The sequence below is a fragment of the Ictidomys tridecemlineatus genome, chromosome 1 (assembly GCF_052094955.1).
Source record: "Ictidomys tridecemlineatus isolate mIctTri1 chromosome 1, mIctTri1.hap1, whole genome shotgun sequence".
Classification (NCBI taxonomy): Eukaryota; Metazoa; Chordata; class Mammalia; order Rodentia; family Sciuridae; genus Ictidomys; species Ictidomys tridecemlineatus.
The window spans coordinates 54,756,608-54,779,960 of record NC_135477.1 but is presented as its reverse complement, the minus strand read 5'-3'; the positions used below and the strand labels follow the sequence as shown (position 1 = coordinate 54,779,960).

General features: G+C 33.2%; 1 protein-coding gene and 1 pseudogene across 1 annotated transcript in view; one reads left to right on the top strand and one right to left on the bottom strand.

The window, feature by feature from the left end:
* Ctnna3 (catenin alpha 3) overlaps positions 1-23,353 on the bottom strand; it is a 1,639,810-nt gene that overhangs the window by 562,262 nt on the left and 1,054,195 nt on the right. The window lies entirely within an intron of this gene.
* LOC144366258 (annexin A7 pseudogene) lies at positions 1,040-2,316 on the top strand (annotated as a pseudogene).

The window sequence follows — 23,353 nt, the reverse complement described above, 5'->3', positions numbered from 1 at the left end:
TTTCCTTACCTTTGTATCTCATTTCTCTTCACTTAACTATAATTTCACTCTCTGTTAGAACTTTTTACTTTTATATAATTCCTACCCCCTGCCATCATTATTGTTATGGTTATTAATACTTTGGATGCTATCATTGACACCTGCTGTTTAATGTTAGATTTAAAACACAGCTATTTATTGTTGGTACTGATACTAAACGTTGACTCCCCATACCTCTTCATGTGGCAATTAGTGTTATAGATGTTATAGTAGGCACTAGACATTTATTTTAAGGCTGCATATTGGTTATATTCATTATTGCTATTCCTTGCTCCCCTTTTTCTAAAAAGGTCCGGGAAGTTATTGAGACAATATAAGTCTACAGGATAGAGCTATATTCACAATTCTACCAAGTGACAATAAACCTCATTCCAAGCATGAACTAGTTCAAGTTCCAACAATACTTCAACACAAAGAATAGAGAACAACCTCAAAACAATGAAGGGACCCAAGGAGAAACCTCTAGAGGGGAAACTTGAGTCCCACTCCTAGAATCTACTCACACAGCAAAAACAGAGAAGTTCTAATAACAAATATGATAACTACACACAAAAGACAAATGCATCAAAGAGGAAGAAGAATCCATCTTTATCAGATGTGCAAGTCCACAACCTCAGAAATCATGAAGAAATAGATAAAGAAACCTCCTCCCCCAATTTGCAATCCCTCAACAAAGTAACTCAGATATTGAAGTGGATGAAAATCCTGGAAAGATATAAAATTATTATAAAAAGTTTATTATTATATTAAATAATATAATAATTATATTCTTAAAAGTTTATTATTAAATTATTAAAAATTTTCTGAGCTCAGCCAGTGTCCTACCCTCCCCTGGTCCTGCCAGGCTTCATCTTTCCCTAGAGTTGATTGGGCTCTGACACTGCTCCTGGTCAGAATATCATACCCAGGCTATCCCTGCACAGACTACCCACCTTTCTATGCATATCCGCCTGTAGGTCAGGAGTCGTCTTTCCCCCCTCCAGGTCAGTATACTTATCCTAGTGGCTTTCCTCCAATGGGAGGAGGTGCCTACCCACCAACACCAAGTGATGGCTACCTAGGAGCTGGAGGCTACCTCCATCTGGAGGTCATCCAGCCCCTGGAGGCTATCCCGGTACCCCACAGCCAGGGGTAGTTCCATCCTATCCTTGAGTTCCTCCAGGCCAAGGATATGGAGCCTCACCTAGTCGATTGGGCTTTTCTGGTTATCCACAGCCACCTTCACAGACTTAAGATGGTGGTCCAGCCCAGGTCCTAGGATCTGGTGACTCTCCTGGAAGACAGATGTCTTCTCAGTATCCTGGAGGAAAAGCTCCATACCCTAGTAAGCCTGCAGCAGTGACTCAAGGGACCCTCCAACGAGCTGCCATCTTCTATACTATGAAAGATGCATAAATTCTCCGTAAAGCAATGAAGGGATTTGGAACAGATGAGTAGGCAATTGTGAATGTTGTGTCCAGTCATTCCAATGATCAGAGGCAAAAAAAATTAGAGCAGCTTTTAAGACCATGTATGGCAAGGATTTAATCAAAGATCTCAAGTCAGAGTTGAGTAGAAATGTGTAAGAACTGATTATTTCCCTGTTCCTGCCTCCTACATATTATGATGCCTGAAGTTTATGGAATGCAATGCAGGGAGCAGAAACTCAGGAACATGTATTGATACAGATTTTGTGCACAAGAACAAATCAAGAAATCCAAGAAACTGTCATATGTTATCAATCAGAATTTGGAAGAGACTTTGAAAAGGACATTAGGTCAGATACATCTGAACGGTTGCTTGTATCCACGGTCAGGGAAATTGTGATGAGAATCAGAGTGCAAACCTCCAAATGGCTCAAGAAGATGTCAGTGTCTCTATAAAACTGGTCAGGGGAGACTAAGGACAGATGGATCTTGCTTTAACATGATCCTTGTCACAAGAAGCTTTCCTCAGCTGAAAGCTACTATGGAATCTTATTCCAGGATTTCTTATCAAGATTTGTTAAGCAGTGTGGGCCTGGAGTTTTCTGGATAGGTTGAAAGTAGTTTGAAGACCATCTTGAAATGTGCCCCAAACTGTCCTGCCTTCTTTGCTGAGTGGCTGTATTATTCCATGAAAGGTACAGGCTCAGACAACTCCACTCTGGTCAAGATTGTGACCGCTCAAACTGAGATTGAACTTGTACCAATAAAACAGATGTTCAATCAGATGTATCAGAAGCCCTTGGGCACAATGATTGGGAGTGACACAATTAGAGATTACTGAAAGCTGCTTCTGGCCATTGTGAGTCAGTAGAAAAGTTTGTTTTTTGTTTTGCTTTGTTTTTTAAGGAATGAAACTATTCATGGCTTATCCTTTAGACAAAGACTGACCCCAACAGCTACCATTTAACCAAAACAGTTTTTACCAAGGACTGTCAGGATAATGTTCTCGGTTTGCACATGTCATTGTTGCCTTAAATCTAATGTTATTTTTTTCCTCTGTGTGTAAAGTAAAACCATATTGCAATGATGTAGTAATTTTGCAATGTTTTTAAAGCTTCATTCTCACTGCTTTTAATCCAAATTGAATAAAAAACACAGCAATATTTAAATTGTGTAAAAAAATGTTTACTGATCTAAAAGAAGATCTAAGGAATTAGTCAAGAGAGCAAATAGTGAAAGATCACTTCAAAAAAGAAATAGAAATGGTAAAAAGAAATCAACCAGAACTACAAGAAATAAAAGGCACAATACATCAAATTAAAATTTCAATTGAAAGTTTCACCAACAGATTGGATTATGTGGAAAGTAGAATTTCAGGGCTGGGGTTCAGTGGTAGAGTGCTCACCTAGCATGCATGAGGTACTGGGATAATCCTCAGCACCATATAAAAATAAAATCAAGATACTGTATCAAAACTAAAAAATATATATTAAAAAAACATTAAATAAAAAAAGAAAGAAAGTAGAATTTCAGCCTCAAATACAGAAATTCAGGTCTTGTATTCGGTATAAAAACTTGAATACTCAGTGTGCAATACTGGAAAAAAATGAAAGACCATTATTAAATTATACAAGAACTCTGGAACAGCATTAAAGAGAACAAATTTGAGCTACACGGGATAGAAGAGAACAGAGGTACAGGCTAAATGGATTAAGAATCTTTTCAGTGAAATACTAGCAGAAAATAACATTATAAATGAGGTAGACATTCAAATACAGGATGTATATCAAAAAACAAATAGATAAGATCTAAAAAGAACTTCTCCAAGACATATCACAATCAAAATGCTTAACATAGAAAGTAAGTCAAGAATATTAAAAACTGCAAGAAAAAAAACCCTGGTCACATGTAGAGGTAAACAAGGCTCACTATGACTTCTCAAATCAGACACTAAAATCAAGGAGCGACTGAAATGAAATATTCCAGGCTATGAAAAAAAACAATTTCCAAAAAAGATTGCTATATACAGCAATGGTATCTTTTAGAATCAAAGAAAAAATAAAATTTTCCATGATAAGTATAATTAAAAGAATTCATGACCAATAAGCCAGCACTACCAAAAAAACAAAACAAACAAACAAAAACAAATTAGAGTACAAAAAAGAATTCATTTGCAAAGCTCTGAAATGGATAAAACTCTCTAGTAAAACAATTAACTAAATAAAAATTAAGACCAAATTAAATACAGCAAAATAAAAAGAAATAACAAACATCTTTCCAAAATAATACTGAATGTAAATGGTCTTAAATCCCCAATTAAAAGACACAGATTTGCAGAATGATAGAATTAAAAAAACAAACATCCAACTATATGTTGTTTGCAAGAGACTCATCTTAAATGCAATGACATCAACAGGCTAAGTAAAAGGGTAGGAAAAATGTTCCATTTGGATGAAGTCTAAAAACAATCATAAAATAGTTATTCTCATGTCTTACAAAGCATAATTTAAGCAAAAGTTAATCAGAATAGACAAAGAAAGTCACCACATACTGGTGGAAGAAAAAAATCCCAGCAGAGTATATACAATTAGTAAATATTTATACTCCAAATATCAGTGCACCTAATTACATAAAAAATTCCTCACATTAAATCCTAGATAAGGCCCCAATACAATACTACTGGATGATTTTAACTACTCCTTTCACTAATATATATTTCACCCAGACAAAATTAATAAGGATATTTCTGGCAAAGTTTGAGATGAAAAAGAATATATCAACCCACACACTTCTGAAATTCAAGTATCATTAGAAAATATTCTGAAAATGTATTCTCCCATAACTTGGAAAAATCTAGGAGACATCGACAGATTTCTAAATGTATATGACCTGCCCAAATTGAATCAGGAAGATAAAGAACACCCAAACAGACCAATATGAAATAATGAGATTGCAACAATAATTAAACACCTTCCAATAAAGAAGATCCCCAAACAAGATGATTCTCAGCTGAGTTCTGACAGACCATTAAAGAAAAACTAACACAAGACTTCCTCAAATTATTTCATGAAATATATTGGAACCCTCCCCAATACATTCTACAAAGCCAGTATCACCCCATAGCAAAACTGGACAAAGACACATCAAAGAAGGAAAACTACAGATCAATATTCCTGAGGAGCATAGATGTAAAAATCCTTAATTAAATATTAGCAAACCATATTCAAAAATACTTCAAGAAGAGAGTAAACCATAATCAATTAGGTTTCATCCTAAAGATGCAAGTTTGGTTCACCACATAAACAGAATTAAGAAAAAAAAATCACATCTTAATAGATACAGAAAAGGCCTCTGACAAAATCATCTGTTCATATTTAAAACACTGTCTTAACACTATAAAATAGGCTATACATAACACATCATCACACTGAATGGAGAAAAACTAAAAGCATTTCCTCTTAAACCAGAAACAAAGCAAGGATGCCTACTCTTACCACTTCTATTCAATATAGTTCTTTGAAACTTGAGCCAGACCAATCAGTTAAGAGAGGAAATTAAAGGAATACAAATAGGAAAAGAGGAAGTGAAATTATCTGTTTGCTGATGACATGATCCCCTATCTAGAAGATTCCAAAAATTCCACCAGAAGACTCCCTAGAGTTCATACACAATTCAGGAAAATAGCAGGATATAAGATCTACATTCATAAACCAATAGCTTTCTTGTACTCTAATAATTAATCTTTTGAGAAAGAAATCTGGTAAAGTGTCCCATTCACAGTAATCTCAAAAAAATGAGGGGGGCTGATAAATCAAACCAAGGAGGTGAAAAGACATGTACAATGAAAACTATAAAATGCTGAAGAAAAAAATTGAAAGAGACCTTAGAAGATAGAAAGACCTACCATGTTCTTTGATAGTTAGACTTAATATTGCCAAAATGGCTATATTACTAAAAGTATTATAAATATTCAATTCAATAGCTATAAAAACACCAATGACATTCTTCCTATAATTATCATAAAAATAATTCTAAAATTCATTTGGCAATACTGAACAAGAAGAGCAATGCTGGAGTAATTACAATCACTGATCTCAAATTACACTACAGAGTGCAACAAAATATCATAAAATCAGTATAAAAGTACACAGGAAGGAACATAATAGAAGGCACAGAGACAAACCTGCATACTTACAGTCATCTGATACTTGACAAAGGTGCCAAAAATATATGTTGAAATAAAAACAGTCTTTTAAACAAATGGTGCTGAGAGAACTAGATATTCATATGTAGAAGAATAAAACTAGATCCCTATTTCTCACTTTGCACAAAAATCAAATTAAAATGAATTAGAGACCTTGGAATTAGACCAGAAACTTTGCAACTGCTGGAAAAATACAGGGACAGACTTCCAACATATGAGCATAAGCACCAACATTCTTAAAGACCCTTGAAGCTCAAGAGATGATAAAACAAAAAATAAATAAGTGAAACAGCATTAAATTAAAAGCTTTTGCATGTTAAAGGACATGATTAAGATCTGAAGAGAGAGCTTACAGAAAAGGAGAAAATCTTGTCCTCTGACAGGGGATTAACATCCAGAATATATAAAGAACTCAAAAAAACTTACCATCAAAAGAACAAGTAACCCAATCAATAGAACGGCAAAAGAACCAAACAGACATTTCTCAAAAGAAGAGATACAAATGACCAACAAATATATGAAACTATGCTCAACATCCTTGCCAATCAGCGAAATGGAAATAAAGACTACATTGATATTACATTTCACTCTAGTTAGAATGGCAATTATCAGAAATACAAATAATAATAAATGCTGGTGAGGATGTCTAGGAAAAGGTACACCTATACATTGTTTGAAGTACTACAAAGTAGTACAACCAATTTGGAAAGCAGAATGGAGATTTCTCAAAAGAATAGACATATCACCACAATATGATGCAACTAACCCACTCCTTAGTATTTATCCAAAAAAACCCCCTAAAATCAGCATTGTATAGTGAAATGGGCATATCAATATTTAAAGTAGTGCAGCCATGTTATGAAAAATCTTTCCTATTAAAAATCCTAATACCATGTAATAGCATCCAATCTACAATTACAGGGGATTTGAGATTTTTCATTCTCTTTCTGCTTATGATGAAATAGGTGAATCTATTAACTAGCTTAGTTGGCCTTCGACAGATGAATCAATAAAGAAAATATGGTATACAGCCACAATGGAGTTCTACTAAGCCATAAAGAAGAGTGGAATTATGGTGTTTGCTGGCAGATGGGTGAAACTGGAGAACATCATGCTGAGTTAAATAAGCCAAACTCAGAAAGTTAAGGATCAAATGCCTTCTCTCATATCTGAGAGTTAGAGCAAATTAAGAGGAAAGAAAGGGTGACAGATCACACAAAATTTGAGGAAAGATCAGTGGAGGAATGAAAATGAGGGTGAGGGAGGAAGTTGGAGAGAAAAGTCAGAAGATGTGGAATGAAATTGACAAAATTATGTACATATATAATGTACCATAGTGAATTCTGCATTTATGTATATCTTTAAAGCACAAATTAAAAAACAAACAAATAAAAGGAAGAACAGCAGAGAAAGAGGATAGGAGAAGGGAGGAGCGAGTTAAAAAGGAAGTTCTGGGAACTGACATGGAGCAAATTACATTTCACCCATAAATATAATTTTGTCAAATTGCATGCCACTATAATGTATAAAGCACAAATAAAAATATTTTAATATAATTCTTTGACTTAATGATAGTACTATAAGAATTTATCCTAAATAAATTAAGATGGACATAAATTTAACAAAAAGATATATTAACTAAAAGAACAAGTTAAAAATATGTGATGCATTTTAATTTTTTGAATTTTGATGTCCATCTACACTGAGCAATCTAAAATGACATATATCATAGTACTACTCATCACTATCTCTACTCGAGGAATTATAAGAGGTTTTACAGTTAATTTTTGTTTAAAATATAAATAAATCCAAAATAGAAGAGAAATGAATCATTTAGATCTGATTAAAAATCTGTCCTATTAAAAATATCTCTGCTTATCTCTCAAATTCATTTGAATTATGAGGGAAGGTGTTAGTAGCATGTAACAGGATCCAGCCCACAATTATAGGGGATTTACAAATTTTCATTCTCTTACTGCTCATGATGAAATAGGTGAATCTATTAAAATTGCTAAATTATTCATATTCAGAATTTAGCTATGTATTTTTAGCACTTTCTCCATTTTCTCCACTTTTCAACAAAATTATTAGTTCCATCAATAATTTTATTTACTGTTTCAGCTTTTGAAACCAGTTAATAAAGAAGGATTTAATGGTATTTTAGGATTTACTTCAGACAGAAAAGTAACCAAATATCTTGTCAGATATAATGTCCCCTTTGGCATTAAATATTTCTATGTGCTATGACAGATACAGGATGGCCAGGTTCCTAGTAAATGTACTAGTCTCATAATAAATTATCCTTTCTACCTTGTACCACACAGCTTATTAATTGACCTATAAAATCTTTTCTAATGTAGGCAGGATAGTTAACTGAAGGCCTCATATTGAATATATCCTAAAACTTGGGAAGAACTAATTTCAAGGGGATATAAAAATATAGCTAATCATTAAAAGCAAACTTTAAATTCCTGTAACTAAACATGTCACTTCAGTTTATTTCAATTTTTATGATTTAGTAAGGATGTAACCCCAAAACCAAATTACAAAATCATTCTAATAAGTGCACACTGGCATTGCTTTTTGGGAAAATGTGAGCCACTGTGTTATTTTTAGCAATACATTCTAAGATCAAATTAATAAGTCTTTTGAGTATTTCATGCATTGGATCTATATGACCATACTACATGAGCAAAACGTTTTACCACCTGAGGAAAAATATAGTTAGTACTATATTTATATCTGTTGGATAACTGTGTTTTGTTTTGCTTATATCTTAAGTTTATTGTCTGGTAAACAAAAAGTTATCAGATAAAAATTTTGTCAAATACCACAAGTTATGTTATTATATAATATTAAGAATTTTATTAAATTCCATTTAAAGAGAGAATATATTGTGTACTTTTTGTTGATTTATTTGGTCCTACACAAATTTAAAATAACAGTGTCCTATTGCCCTTCTAGTTAGGAAAATAATTATATAAGAAGCCATTATATTCCGGTTAGAAAGCATAAAAGATGAGGACTGTTGTTCCTTCGATTAATCACACTGCAGAGTAGAACTCTCTCACAGTAACTTAACAAATCATATATGAATATTAAATATGCAAAAATTAAAGATTAATGAGTAGGATCTTTCACTTTCTTTTAAGACTTTATATAGCAGTTAAATTAGACAAAATTACAAGCATATAAAACAAAGTAAACTTTAAAAATTATCATAACCAACCTCCAAGTTGAGGAAAAGAATATTGCCATGAATTATATACACTTTATATCTTAGTTTTTAGAGTGTTACTGAATTAGAATACATTTCTAAGCACTATAAATCTATCTTAGCTTTTTTTGATGTTTTTAAAAACATAAATTTTATTTTTGTCATTTTTTGTCAATATAATACTTGTAAGATTCATGCAAGTTGCTGTATAACACTAAAAGTCATTTTATTGTTGTTCTTCCATTATATGAATACAACACAAAGTACTTATCTACTCTGTCAAGCATTGTAGTTATTTATAGGCTATTGCATTGAATGCTGCTATTGCCTTTTTTATATGTGTTCTCATTTATATATGCATGGATTTCTTCAGAGGATTTATCTGGAAATGAAGTTTTCGGGTCATAGGATATATGCACTTTCATTATAAGAGACAATGCCAAACGTATTTCTAAAGTATCCATAACAATTTAGACTGCAAGCAATATATGAGTATTCTTGATATTCCACATCTTCAGAACTCTTGGTATTGTCAGTCTTTTAACTTATAGTCATTCTGAAGAAAGTACCGGTGTATTTAGGGAACAGTTGTTTGGAATTTCTAATCAATAAAGAAGTTACATATTTTTCTGTATATTTATTAAACATGTGAGTTTTGTCTTTTGAAAATAGCATGATAAAGTCCCTTGCCCATTCCCATTTTTCTACTAGGTTTTGCCTTTATATATTTTATGTACCCTATATTTTATCTACATCCATACAAATATAGCATCGATTAATTTTACATATTTATTTATTTTCTGGAGTTGAATCCATTGTCAGTTATGCAGTTTTTAAATATATTTCCCAAGTTAAGATTTATATTTCCATCCTCTAATAGATGTACAGATATATTTTCAAAAGAGCAAGTCCTTAGTTTTAGAGTGGTATAATTAATTAGCTCTTTATTTTTATGTAGTGCTTTTGTTTCCTATTGACAGTTTTTAATCACAAGCGCATAGAGATATATTTCTACATTATTTTCTAAAAGTTTATGTTTGACCTTTCACATTTATTAATTTATATGAAATTTTTGTGTATAATTTATGAGATAGAGCTCAAATTTTATTTACATCTATACATATACAATTGTCCCAGTATTGTTTACTCAAATGAACAGGTTTGCTATGTCAAATCAGCCTAGAAAAAGTGTATTTCTGCATATTTATTCTATTTTCTTATTCATAATCCAGTAACACATGGTCTTAACAACTATAGCTTTACAGTAAGTCTCACTAAGTTCCATAAAATAATTTCTTCTCTATTATACTTTATTTTAGTCAGGATAGGATTGGTTACACTGCAAGAACAAATAATCCTAAATAATCCTAGATTTCAGTGGTCAATAACTACAGAGTTTTGTTTGTTTGTTTGTTTGCCTTGGGTTTATTATTCTTGTTCTCACCACAATTCCATTTTGGGGGGTCTGGAGCATCTACTTGATCTCTTCTAATTCTAGGGCCCAGGCTGATCCAGAAGCCTCTCTCTTACACAGATTGCGAACTATATTAGCTGAAGGAAGAAGAGAGTGAGTGTATAAATTGTTCACCACCTCTTAAATGTTATTTTACTGTTCCATTGACAGAACATGTCACATGACCATTCATCACCTCAAGTGAGAGAAGAAAGGGAAATATTAGGTGAATAGTACTAATGATTAATATACTTTTCTTAAAGGCTAGGTAACATTCCTATCCATTTGATCTTTCTCATTATTTTATTTATTTATTTATTTATTTATTTATTTATTTATTTATTGGTACGGGGGATTGAGCTCAGGAACACTAAGCCACATCCCCAGCCTTACTGTGTATTTTATTTAGAGACAGGGTCTCACTGAGTTGCTTAGCACCTTGCCATTGCTGAAGCTGGCTTTGAACTCTCCATCCTCCTGTCTCAGCCACTCCAGCCACTGGGATTACAGGTCTGTGCCACCCCACTTGGTTCATTGATTTTTGAAATTCAATACATAAAACTTTTAAAGATTTTAATTGATCCTGTACTTATTTTATGGATACTTGTAAGCTTTACCATTGTTAGTTTTATTATCTATTAACATAATATTCAGAGGTTGAAAGATATAGATTTAAGTTTTTATGTACTTTTCTTTCAACTACATTTCTTGGCTTTCTGCATAAGTCTTACTTAACATTTTTATCAAGTAATTCTTTGATATTTGATTTGTATTATATATTAAACTTGAAAATTGCTTTGGGTAGTATGAACATTTTAACATTCTTCTAATCCAAAAGCATGAAATGCCTTATATTTTATAAAATTTAATTTCTAACCCTATTTATTCTGGTCTATGGAATATTTTTAAAGTACTGACCTTGTATCCACAAAATGGATAACTCGTGTATTAGTAATCATAATTTAATTTGCATTATATTTTCTATGTAGTCAATTCTTTCCAATTCTTACACCATTATTTTTATCTTTCTTCCCAATTAGCACCTCCAAAACAATGTTAAAATTAACTGTAGACATCTTTGCCTTATTCCCCATTAAAAGGTTAAGTTTTCAAATATTGTAATGTCAGATGTTTTAGGTTATTTTGCAGTTATTGAACAAATGTAGAAATTTTCCATTGATTTATAATCAGATGAAAATGTTGGTCAATATTTTCTATAGCTATTGAAATAATATTTCAAATCTAGTTAATGTGGTTAACTAAATCAATTAAATATTAAAATAGTGATGGGGGAGTGAGTTAAGATCTAGGTGAACATAATAATCCAGGGCTAGTCTACTTATTCTGGCCACTTTTGACTTGATTTAGGGTTACTAGGAAAAATCCAGGATACCCATTTGAATTCCTCATTAACAGCTACTTATTAGAGTATTTATATAATCCAAATATTGCATAGGACATTCTCACAATAAAATTTATTAAATGTTTATCTGAAATGTAAATTAACTGGGCATTTGAATTTTTATTTTTCGAGTATGGCAACTCTAAATCTAGGAACATTTGCATTTCTGGAAGAAGGAGCTGAGAGGATGAGAAGAACTTTTAAAAATGTCTCAAGAATTTTGAAACAAAGCCAAAATAGTCAAATAAAGGACTGCCAAAGAAGGGAGCATCCCTACTTCTTCTGGGCTAGGACCATAAAGAACTAAATGTAAAAGTAAAAATGAAGTGAAATTAGACCTAAGAACACTTACTAGAACCATCTTTAAGTCATTTGATTGATAAAAAAAAATAAACAAGTCAAACAAAACAAACAAAGTAACAAACAAGAAAACAAAAAATGAACACAGCAAAACCAAACCCCTAGACTTGATATAAAGCAGTAATGTACTGATAATGCCTAAAATACCATGAAAGTCCTGCACATGGGTTCAAGTGGCATCAGGTCTCAAGTTATTTCTCATTTAAATATTGTCTATCACATAATTATAGAAAGAAGTGGGTCTTGAGACAAGAAAAGCAGAAACAAAACAAAACAAACAAATCAATGTTTACAGCAGCACAATTCACAAGAGTTATGGAACTAGCCCATATGCTTATCAACAGATGAATGGATAAAGAAACTGTGGTTTACACATAATGGAGTTTTACTAAGCCATGGAGAAAAATAAAATTATGGCATTTGTTGGTAAATGAATAAAACTGGAGAGAATAATGGTAAGTGAAATAAGCCAAACTCAGAAGACAAGTGTTTAACATTTTCTCTGGAAATGTGGAAACTAGATCAAAACAGAAACAAGGGGCAAAAGGAGGGGGGGGGGAGTCCCATGAAAATGGAAAGGAGATTCCATGGAGCAAGGGGAGGAAGGAGGAATGGGAAAAGGGATGAACTGTGAAATGAAATTTACCAAATTATGCTATGTACACATATGAATATACCACAGAGAATTTCACCTTTATGTATATCTATAAAGCAATAGTTTAAAAAATATAAGCAAATGGAAGACAGAGTAGTAAAGGAAAAAAAGGTGGGGAAGGAAGAGGTGAAGGAAAGGGGAAGTACAGGACTGAAGTGGGGCAAAAGGTATTCCTTGAATGTATGATTATGTCAAAGGAATCTCAATACTATGTATAATTATACTGCACTAATAAAAACATAAAATGTGGGCTGGGGATGTGGCTCAACTGGCCTGGCATGTGTGCGGCCCGGGTTCGATCCTCAGCACCACATACAAACAAAGATGTTGTGTCCGCCGATAACTAAAAAAAATAAAGATTAAAAAATTCTCTCTCTTTCTCACTCTCTCTTAAAAACAAAACCATAAAAAGTGGTCAAAGGTCTTAAATATACATTTTTTCCAAAGAAGACAAAAAAGGGCAAACCACTATATGAAAAAGTGCTCTATATCACTCATCATTAGGGAAAAGCAAATCAAAACAGTAATGTGATACCATCTTAAAATTGTTAGACTGACGTATTATTTAAATGACAAAAAATAAGGAGCATTGGTAATGGTGTCATGAAAAGGGAACCCTGAACACTGTTGGTGAGAATTTCATTTAATACACTTTGGGAAACAACATATGAATTCTTCAGAAACCTGAAAACAAAACTACTGTTTGATCTACCAATCTTACTTCTAAGCATTAGCCAAAGAAATTGAAAGTATTATCTCAAAGATATTGCTATTCCTGTAGGTTTTCTGAGATGTTGTTCACAATACCTAAGATATAGAAACAATCACGATTTGTGTCAAGAAATAAACAGATAAAGTACTTATGGTGTGGTTGTGTGTTGTGATTGTATTTATGTGTTATTCAATGGAACATTATTCCATCTTAACAAAGAAAGACATCCTGTCATTAGCAACAACATGGATTGACTTAGAGGGCATTATGCTAAGTGAATTCATGGAGATGCAAAAAGGAAAATACTTTCTGATGTCACATGCCTAGTTCAAAAAAGTTGAACATGTAAAAGCAGAGTAGAAAAGTGGTCATAAGTGCACAGAGGTGGGGAAGGGGGAAGATGTGGGTATAAAGTTATGATGATATGGAATAATTAAAACTAGACAGCTAATGGATAACATGATGATGGCAATTAGTAATACTGTGTTTTATACTGGAAATTTGCTGAAACAGAATAGATTTCAGGTAATCTCAGCACAGAAAGGATAGTAAATAGTTATGTCAATTTGTTTGTTTATAGTAATCATTTCATTATATGTATGTATATCAAAAGAAATTTGTATGCTTTAAATATAATTTGACTTTAAAAAGATTTAACATTTTTAATGATTAACAAAATATTTGACAATTATTTTTCCCTTTTTATAGTCCTATTTTTATGCCTACTATTTATTAAGTATTGTTTTTATGACTTGCTTGAATCAGAACTAAGCATCTAAAAGGACATGCATTCTCTATTCTTTATTGGACTGAATAATGTGTGCATTATGTGTGTATGTGGAGAGGAAGGTACATATAACAAACAACATAAAACTATGCATAATTATTTCTAAAAGATAAATTTCCTACAAGTCCTCTAAAACCCTAGTGTATCACAAAAGAGTGGATTCCTGAGTCCTTTGAATAAATGATCATTATCTACCCTCCAGACATCATTTAAAAAGATGAAGATTATGTCGACCATTATATTAGCTATTCCAGATGTGACGAGGATACTAAAGTCAGTCTGTATTATGTTCAGTCTCTGATCCTCAAACACGTCATGAATATGTGAATTATACATACTTCAAGATGATGATACAAACATAGATTGATGAATGAGTTTTATCATTTTCAAAAGAATTTTCTGCAACCATAGGTCTTTTATTTCTCTCCATAAGCCATCAAATTGATTACAAAGTCTAAATGAAGCAATAGTCAGGCCTTAGTTATTTCTAGGCAAGTGCCCTACCACGCTATATCCCCAGCAAGGCCTTAGTTATTTCTGGCTGCTCACATATGAAAGTGTACTCCCACAACTGGAGCTCCTAAATTTATCTCCTTACTTAGATTCCAAATTCATTGAATTACTCATTTTCCTGATTATGAATGAAAAGTTCTTAGTCTTTCTTTTCATATAGAACACTTAGCTTTAAAAGTTTCTGATTATCTAGTTATGACTTTAAGTATATCTTTTATATTACTATTTTCCTGTTACCAACTTGGGTTGGTTTTATATGAGTCAGTTATTTATGGTGCTTAAATTCCAATAGAAAAAGCTATTAGGTGTGCTATAACAATTGACTAGTAGTTGAGTCTGTTAAAGCATTTCCACTTTATATATTAAAAATAAAATTCTTATGGCCTTCAAGGCCAATCATGCTTCTTACCCTTGAGAATGACATTGTTAGTAACACTAAAGACTGCCAAAGATCTTAGAAAAGAAGGTCTAAAATGAGAAAATAAGCACTAGATCTGGATTCCTGGGATATGGATAAGTAAATGCCATTATTTGAATAAGACTTGAAGCACATTTGGCCAGAGCACTTGGTTTCTGGCCTTGACCTCCCAGGTCCTGCTGTCAGACATGAAGCCTTCAGTTATGCCTGTGGCATCCATCTCTCAGGTTGCCAACTACAATGCTTTACAAAAAAACAAAGCACTTTCACTTTTCTGTATGATTTATGTTTTAATTGAACAGTCTTTCTTTCCTACTCTTGCCAAAATTTTGCTCATAATATCATTTTATTTGGGGTAAAGGGAAGACATTGCTGTTTTGTTGCTTTAAAAGGTACATTGAGCCAGGCATGGTGGCTCACGCCTGTAATCCCAGTAGCTTGGGAGGCTGAGACAGGCGGATTGCAAGTTCAAAGCCAAACTCAGCAATGGTGAGGCACTAAGCAACTCAGTGAGACCCTGTCTTTAAATAGAATACAAAATAGGAATGGGGATATGGCTCAGTGATTGAGTGCCCCCGAGTTCAATCCCTGTAACTTTAGGGAAAAAAAATGATATATTGGGTTGTTGGGTTGGGGTAATCTTTGACATTTTTTCCAAAATTCACTGTGACCTTCAAAATTCTGGATGAGAAAATTGAGCATATTTCTAACTTATAATAATTATTAGGTATCATATATGGGATGAATTCCTACATGAAAATAAAGGCCAAAATATACTCTACTTCATGGTTTCTACTTGTTTATTTTTCATAACTCAAATATATACTTGTGTGTATATATATGTGTGCACATATTAATGTGTGTAAATAAATACATATATATATATGTGTGTGTGTGTGTGTGTATTAGTATTGAGCATGAGTGTGTTCATGTAATGTGCCTTGTGTTGCCACTTAATTATTCAATTAGTATAGAAAATATTTAGTTATCTGCAAAATTCACCAAACTTTATGGTAAATATTATAGCAAGAGTCTGGAAAAGAAATTAACCTACTATGGGGAAAATTATTGGTTATGAGTACAACCTCCTTGAGGATATAGAAACTACCTTACTCAGTGTTATTATTTAGATATAAGGTGTCCCCAAAAAGCTCAAGTCTGAGACGATGCAAGGATGTTGATAAGTGAGATGATTAGATTATGAGAGGTCTATGAAAGATGTTTGGGATCCTGGACTCTTTCTCTTTCTTTGTCTTTCTCTTAGATTCCCAACTGCCATGAGATGAACAGGCCTCCTTTACCACGTGCTCCTGTCATGATGTATTATACCACCTCAAGGTCAAAGCCACAGGGGCAAGAACTAGGACTGATATATTTGACAGCATGAAGTAAAATAAACCTTCCTTGAGCTGCTAGACACAGTGGCACCTGCCTATAATCCCAGCAACCCCTGGATCAAAACAAAACAGGAAACACATCTTTCCTCATTCTGAGTTCATTAGTTAATTATCTAAGGTGTTTTGTTAGTGACAGAAGTCTGACTCAGAAACACAGATGTACTCATCTTTTAGAGCATAATCTAAACCACAAATTTCTCAGGGTTCCTGCTCTATCTTCTTGATTAAACTTAACATGTGTCACTCCCTACCTTTTTTCGCTTTTATAAAACCATGCAGCATGTCAGTACTTCTTCTGCAATTTTCCTTTCACTGAAATGATATTTGGTCAATGTCTACCTCCACTTCTTTATCATAATCTTCTCTACACCATTGTATCCTAGTGCCTGCATAATCTAGTGCTTGCTATGTAACAGGCACATAATAAAGACTTGTAAAAAGAAAGGAGAGAAGAAGGGATTACATGATTCACATAGAGGCTTCTAAGAAATGTTGGTTGGGGAAAAGTTATAATGTGTTTTAACCTTTGTTAAAAATTTAAACTCGGTACTTTTTATTAGGCAGGTCATAATGGAAATTACATGTGTCCCTCCCATCATTTAAGTAAAGTATGGTGGGATAATTTTTATTTTTGAAGTCAGCTTGCTCTAGTTTTAAATATTAAGGTAGAAGTTTGAGAAAATTCATAACCTTTTGAGTCTCTGTTTTCTTATCTGTAAAATAATAGTCTACCTAATAGCACTGTTATCATAATTGAATTGCCTGCAAAGCACTTGACACATAATAAATGTAAAATAAATACTTCAGTAGATGTAAAATAAATACTTCAGTAACTATTACCATGCTGACACCAAAACTGAGAAAGATAAAAACTGTCTCTGTATCTTGGTAATTTATGATTTTACAGGTGTTACAGCACATGTATCTGGAATACTCAGCTACACCACTACCACACTATTATGACTTTTATCATTTTTATTCTTTGAAAACTATTGCTTCATGTCCTAGGATCTTTGTAAAGCTAAACCAACATCATTCTATGAATTTATTATTTCAAGAAGAATTATAATTTTAGTCATGTTCTATAGCGTGATGTGATATGGACTGAATATGTCCTGGCTCACCCCTGCCAAATTCACATGTTGAAGCCAAATCCCCAATGGAATGGTAACTGGAGATGGGTCCTTTGGGAGGTAATTAGGGTTTGAGTATGAGGCCCTCATGAATGGGATCAGTGCCCTTATAAGAAGAGACATAAGAGAGTTTGTTTCCCCGCTCCCCATTTTAGTAAGCTTTTTTGCTGTGGTGACTAAAATACCTAGCAAGAAAAATTTTATTTGGGGGCTCACGGTTTCAGAGGTCTCAATCCACTGACAGCTGGTTCCATTCCTTGGGGTTCAAGGTGAGGGTAAACATAGTGGTAGAAGAGTGTGGAGAGGGAAGCAACTCATATAATGATCAGAAAGCAAAGAAACTCCACTCACCAAGTACAAAATATATAACCTTAAGTCATGCCCCTCAATTCCCCACTTCCTCCAGCCATACCCTAACTGCCTTCAATTCCCCCCACCCCTGCTCAGTTAATCCTATCAGGAGATTAATGCACAGATTGGGTTAAGAAGTTCATAATCCAATCATTTCTTCTCTGAATCTTCTTGCATTCTCTCACATATGAGCTTTTGGGGGATACCTCAGGTCAAATCATAACAACCCCTTGCCTTTCTCTCTCTGTTCTCTAAGTCACTCTGTTATAGAAGCCCAAATTAATGATGAAATGATAATCTTAAACTATCTAAACTCAAGAAGAAAATGTTATATATAGAAACATCACTATAAATTAAATAACTTTTAAAGTAGTTGTTTTTATGGAATTTTTTACCTAAAACCAAGGGGGGTAGGATCTTGAATTACATCATTTTTTAAAAATTACTTCTGCTAACATACAATGCGGGAATAAACTAAGGAGGCAAGATAGTGGTCCATGCATATTAGGAAAATCATTTTAGTGGATTCATGTTATATATAAAACCACCATTGTTAAATACTTACAGTGGGCACTGTACTTAATACTTTATATCTATTATCTTAATTAATCATTATAATAAAGACATATTATTTTCCACATATTACTTATATATATTAATAAACTTGCCCGAACATTGCTTGGCTATCACATGATAGAACTATGTTTCAACTCAGACATCCTTAAACCATTATGTTTCATCTTCCTATAAATAGAATAACTGTAGAAACTTATGAAATTTTATCAGACACTGTGTTAGTCATCTTTTGGTTACTGTGGCCAAAATGCCTGAAAATGACAACTAAGAGAAAGAAAGTTTATTTAGCCTCAAGGTTTCAGAGGTTCAATTTATGGTCAGCTGATTCCACTGCTCTGGGCCTCAGGTGAGGTGAAGTACCATGGCACAGGATGACTGAGGAAGCTGCTTAGTTTGTGGCAGCCAGAAAGCAGAAAGAAAAATTGAGGTACCCGAGATAGAATATAAACCTCAACAACAAACACCCAGTGCCTACTTCCTCCAGCCACATCTTGCCTGTGTACAGTTACCAACCTGAACAATAGTCCTTTCAAATGATTAATTCATCAAATGTATCAATCTCCTTATTAGGTTACAATTCTCATAATCTGATCATTTCACTTCTGAACATCACTGCATTGTCTCACACATGAGTTTTGGAGGAATACTTCCTATCCTTAACATTTCATCCCTAGTCCCCCAAAACTCATGTCCAACTCACAATGGAAAAAAAATTAATAATCTCCAAGAGCCTCCATTCTCTTAATAGTTCTAGCATTGCCCCCAAAGTTCAAGTCCAAAGTCTCATCTGATATTTAAGGCAAACTTTTATCTATAAAGTCCTATAAAAATCAAGAGTAAGTTACATATATCCAATATGTCAAAGGCACAGAGTGAACATTTCTATTCCAAAAGGGAAAAAGGGGCATCGAAAGAAGGGTTGTGTCCAAAACAAGACTGAAACTCAGCTGGGAAAACTAGAGCTTTACATCCAGCATCTGGGACACAATGAGATGTGATCTCCAAAGGGCTGGGGCAGACATCTATAAACTTTCTCAGTACAAGTTTTCATAGGTGTCCTATTTATGAGTTGATGGGACATAATGGATTAATCAGAATCCCCTTTTTTAAAAAATCACTTCAACCAAACCTCTCCAATGTAATATAATTTGTAATACAGGAAAACAATCTCTCCCTGTCCAGTGAAGATTTGATGGAGAATCAGATTAACTTTTTGCAATATCTCTTATTAAAGAAAAAAAAAAACAAAAAAAGTTGTAATCATCCATGTCTTCTGAGGGAGATGGAATAGATCTGAATAATGAGGAAAAATGCTGTAAAGCTTTCTTCTGTGTAAAGTGACAGGATGGGAAGATAAAACCGAGGTTGGGTGATACTAGGTATAATAAGGGAGGAGATTAAGGAGTAGTACAGAAAAGGACGTTTTCAAAACATGAAACAAGGAGTTTAGTTACTTGGATAAAAAGGCACTACAGAGTTTTGAAAAGTTTACCCATAGGGAACTTTTGAGAAATTTTCAGTAATGGGGTGCTACAAGATTTATAAGAACAGGGATTTTTCACATCTAATTTTCAGTTGTCCTATATTGTATATGGTCCTCTGTGATTTGTGTTACTCTGTATTGCTAAAACCTTTAGTCATTGTCAATATATCTTGAAAGGATGGCTTGGGAGGAAGAGATTAAAGACAGAGTATTGAGTGCCACATATAGGATGACTCAGTGTACAGGGAAATGAACAGAGCTTAGTGGCAAGACAAGTATAATGAAGATAAACAGAACTCACAATCAGAAATTGCTATGAAAACACAAAACCTGAAGTTCTGTAAAAATGAACACACACAGTCACATGCACAAATACATATTAATGTGAACACAGGACACTGTGTATCACATAGGATATTGGTATTGGAAAGAAAACTGATTTTTTTTAACACTGCTTAAGGAAAACTTTTGATTAAACTTTGTCTTCATATACATGTGTTCTATATATGATATGATGGGACATATGGGTTTCACAAATTATTTTAGAAACTTTGCCTTCATAATTATTATAATAATAAAAATGTAGATACTATGATCATTTCAAAGGGAGGAAACTGAGTTTAGATGGGTTATGGAACTGGCTTAAGTTTGCATAGTTAAATAGATATCCCTGCTGGAATTTTTAATTTCAAATCCAGCACCACCAAATTATCCCCTTCAATTGATGGTAAGTCCCTCTTTATCTGTTACTATTCTGAGAGTACTTATTTGATAAAAATGGTTTTTGAAGGATAGCTGTCAAAAGCATATCAAATTTTACTATGTTCAGTTGCTTAACAATATTTAAGACTATACTAAGTATCAGGTACAGAATAGCCCTACTTAGTGGTTGAACATAAAACATATTCAGCCTTATCTGTATTATCTGTATTATCTAAACAGAGACCATTTCAAGATATTTCTTTTAGTTACTGATTACAAAATATCTAATAACTATAATTATTGTTTTATTAATATAATACTTAAATTATATAAAATATTTTGTTCTAAGAAATTTAAAGATTTTCACTAAAAATATCTTTATGCTATATGTTCAATGAACCTACCTTTTATACCCAGTTAGGTTTCAGTCTAGCTCCAATAAAGCATAATACCTATTAATGAGAATTTGTTAGAATATTTCACAAAAATTAAAATAATTTTCTTGAAAAATATGTAATAGAAGCTTGATTCATGTACACATTTTAAGGGAGGATGGCTTCATGAATACATCATTGCTTGCTATTACTTTTTGTGTGCTAGTATAGAACTGTCATTGCTATGAAACACAGCAGGTGAGCGAGCACTCAACCTCCCTTTGTGTTCAAGATTGCAGGAGCTTTATAATTGCCAAGTTCATAATTATATTAAATAATACAGTATAGAATAACTATTTCTCTTTTCTTCAAAAATCTCTATCGTTAATAAACATCCCAGGCCTTCACATCAGCCATAAATGCATTAGGCACCACAGCTGTTTCAGACTAGAGCAGTTTTACAAACATGGAGGAACAAATCAAATTAAATAACCACATCTACTTTATTTTGTAAATTACAGAAGAATTAAAAGCAATTCTTCTTACCAAAGATTTATTTTTCTCCATGAATACAGGCATTCAAATCCTGATTTGTTTTTTTGTGCTGAAAATATGCTGTTGTGTTACAATTAACTTAAAAAGATGAAGAAAGAAAAATCGCTGCATTACAGAAATAAAGAATTTGAAAAGATCTAATTGCATAATTACTTTGCCAGTTGTTTCATACCCTCCTTTATGGGAAGAATTGACATGATTTTACCAACAAACATAATGAGGGTGAGACTTGGCAAAAGTCATGTGCTATGTTCAAGTTTTTAGAGCTGCAAGTCATATACTGGCTCAGAGTTAAATGGTGAGCAAGGTACTTGTTGCTGTGCCTGTGATATACCTCAGGCAAAGTTCCTTAGCCAAGGCCCCAAATCAGCAGATGCATAATAGACAGACTAAAAGAAAAGAGTTCAGCATCATCCAGGAGTCATCAGGGCTGTGTCCTCCATAACTATTCTCCTAAGTTCCCACTTATGGGCCTTTTTTATCCAAATCCCAATTACCTTCCCCATAGCTTTTCCAAGGTCCCCTGGAAATGGAAAGTGATAACAACCTTAGAATTTGGTTATTCCATTGTTGACTACTGACTGGCATATCAGGACTGCTAGATCAATGTGTACCAAGTGAATCAATCAGAATGGATGCCACATATGAATGCTGAGGTCTTCTCTTCTTGATTTTGCAGGGTTTGTAAAACATACAAACTTTCATTCTCAGTAACCTGCCAATGGAATTGTGTTCTGACAAAGTTTAAGAAAATGTCTCTACCTTGAAGGATACGGAGGAGAGGGAGGGATAGGGAAAAGAGCTATCGTATAATATGATGAGATAACATTGTTTGAACTACTTAATTTATGTATCTATTCTATTTTCACTATGAACTAGCAAGAGAAGTACTTACTTTTTTTTTCAGGTGACAGAAATGAATTGCTCTTAAGTGAAAATACTTGCTAAAATCACAAAGCTATACTATACCTATAAAAGCCAGAAATAGCATTAGAATACACAAAGCTCTGCTTCTTTTATGCATATCCCCAAACCAAATGAATTCTACTTTCCTTTCCTTCCAGAAAATGCATTCCAAGTTTTAAGCTGCTGAATCATAATAATTGAAATATTCACTTTCTTACAATGGAAACATCTTGTATTAATGGCATTGAAATAAAAAAAGACACAATCTGTAAATATTTATTATCTAAAGCTAATAAAATTTACATCATCTATAAAAAAGTTACCCTACAAATTCTCTGTTAGGTATTACTTGATCCAAAGGATACACCGAGTTCTTACTGTTCTGAGCACCATTTTATGTTCTGGGAATACAAAGGATACAATAAATACAGAGAAAAATAAATCAAATGTGTGTGTAACAATGAGATAGATGCCAAGTAATAACTAATCTGTATAAAATGATTTGGGAAATGAGAAATGAGGGCGATTCATTCTTCTAGGTCATGAAGTTCAAGACAGGAGTGATTAGCATTGTCAGGAAAGGCTGTATTTAGAAGCCATATTTGAGCTATATCTTGAACAATGACTATTCCATAACACAAAACAAAGGGGGAAGATAATAAACAGAGTTTTATGAAACATCAAATTAAGTAGAGAAAACCTGGGGCAAA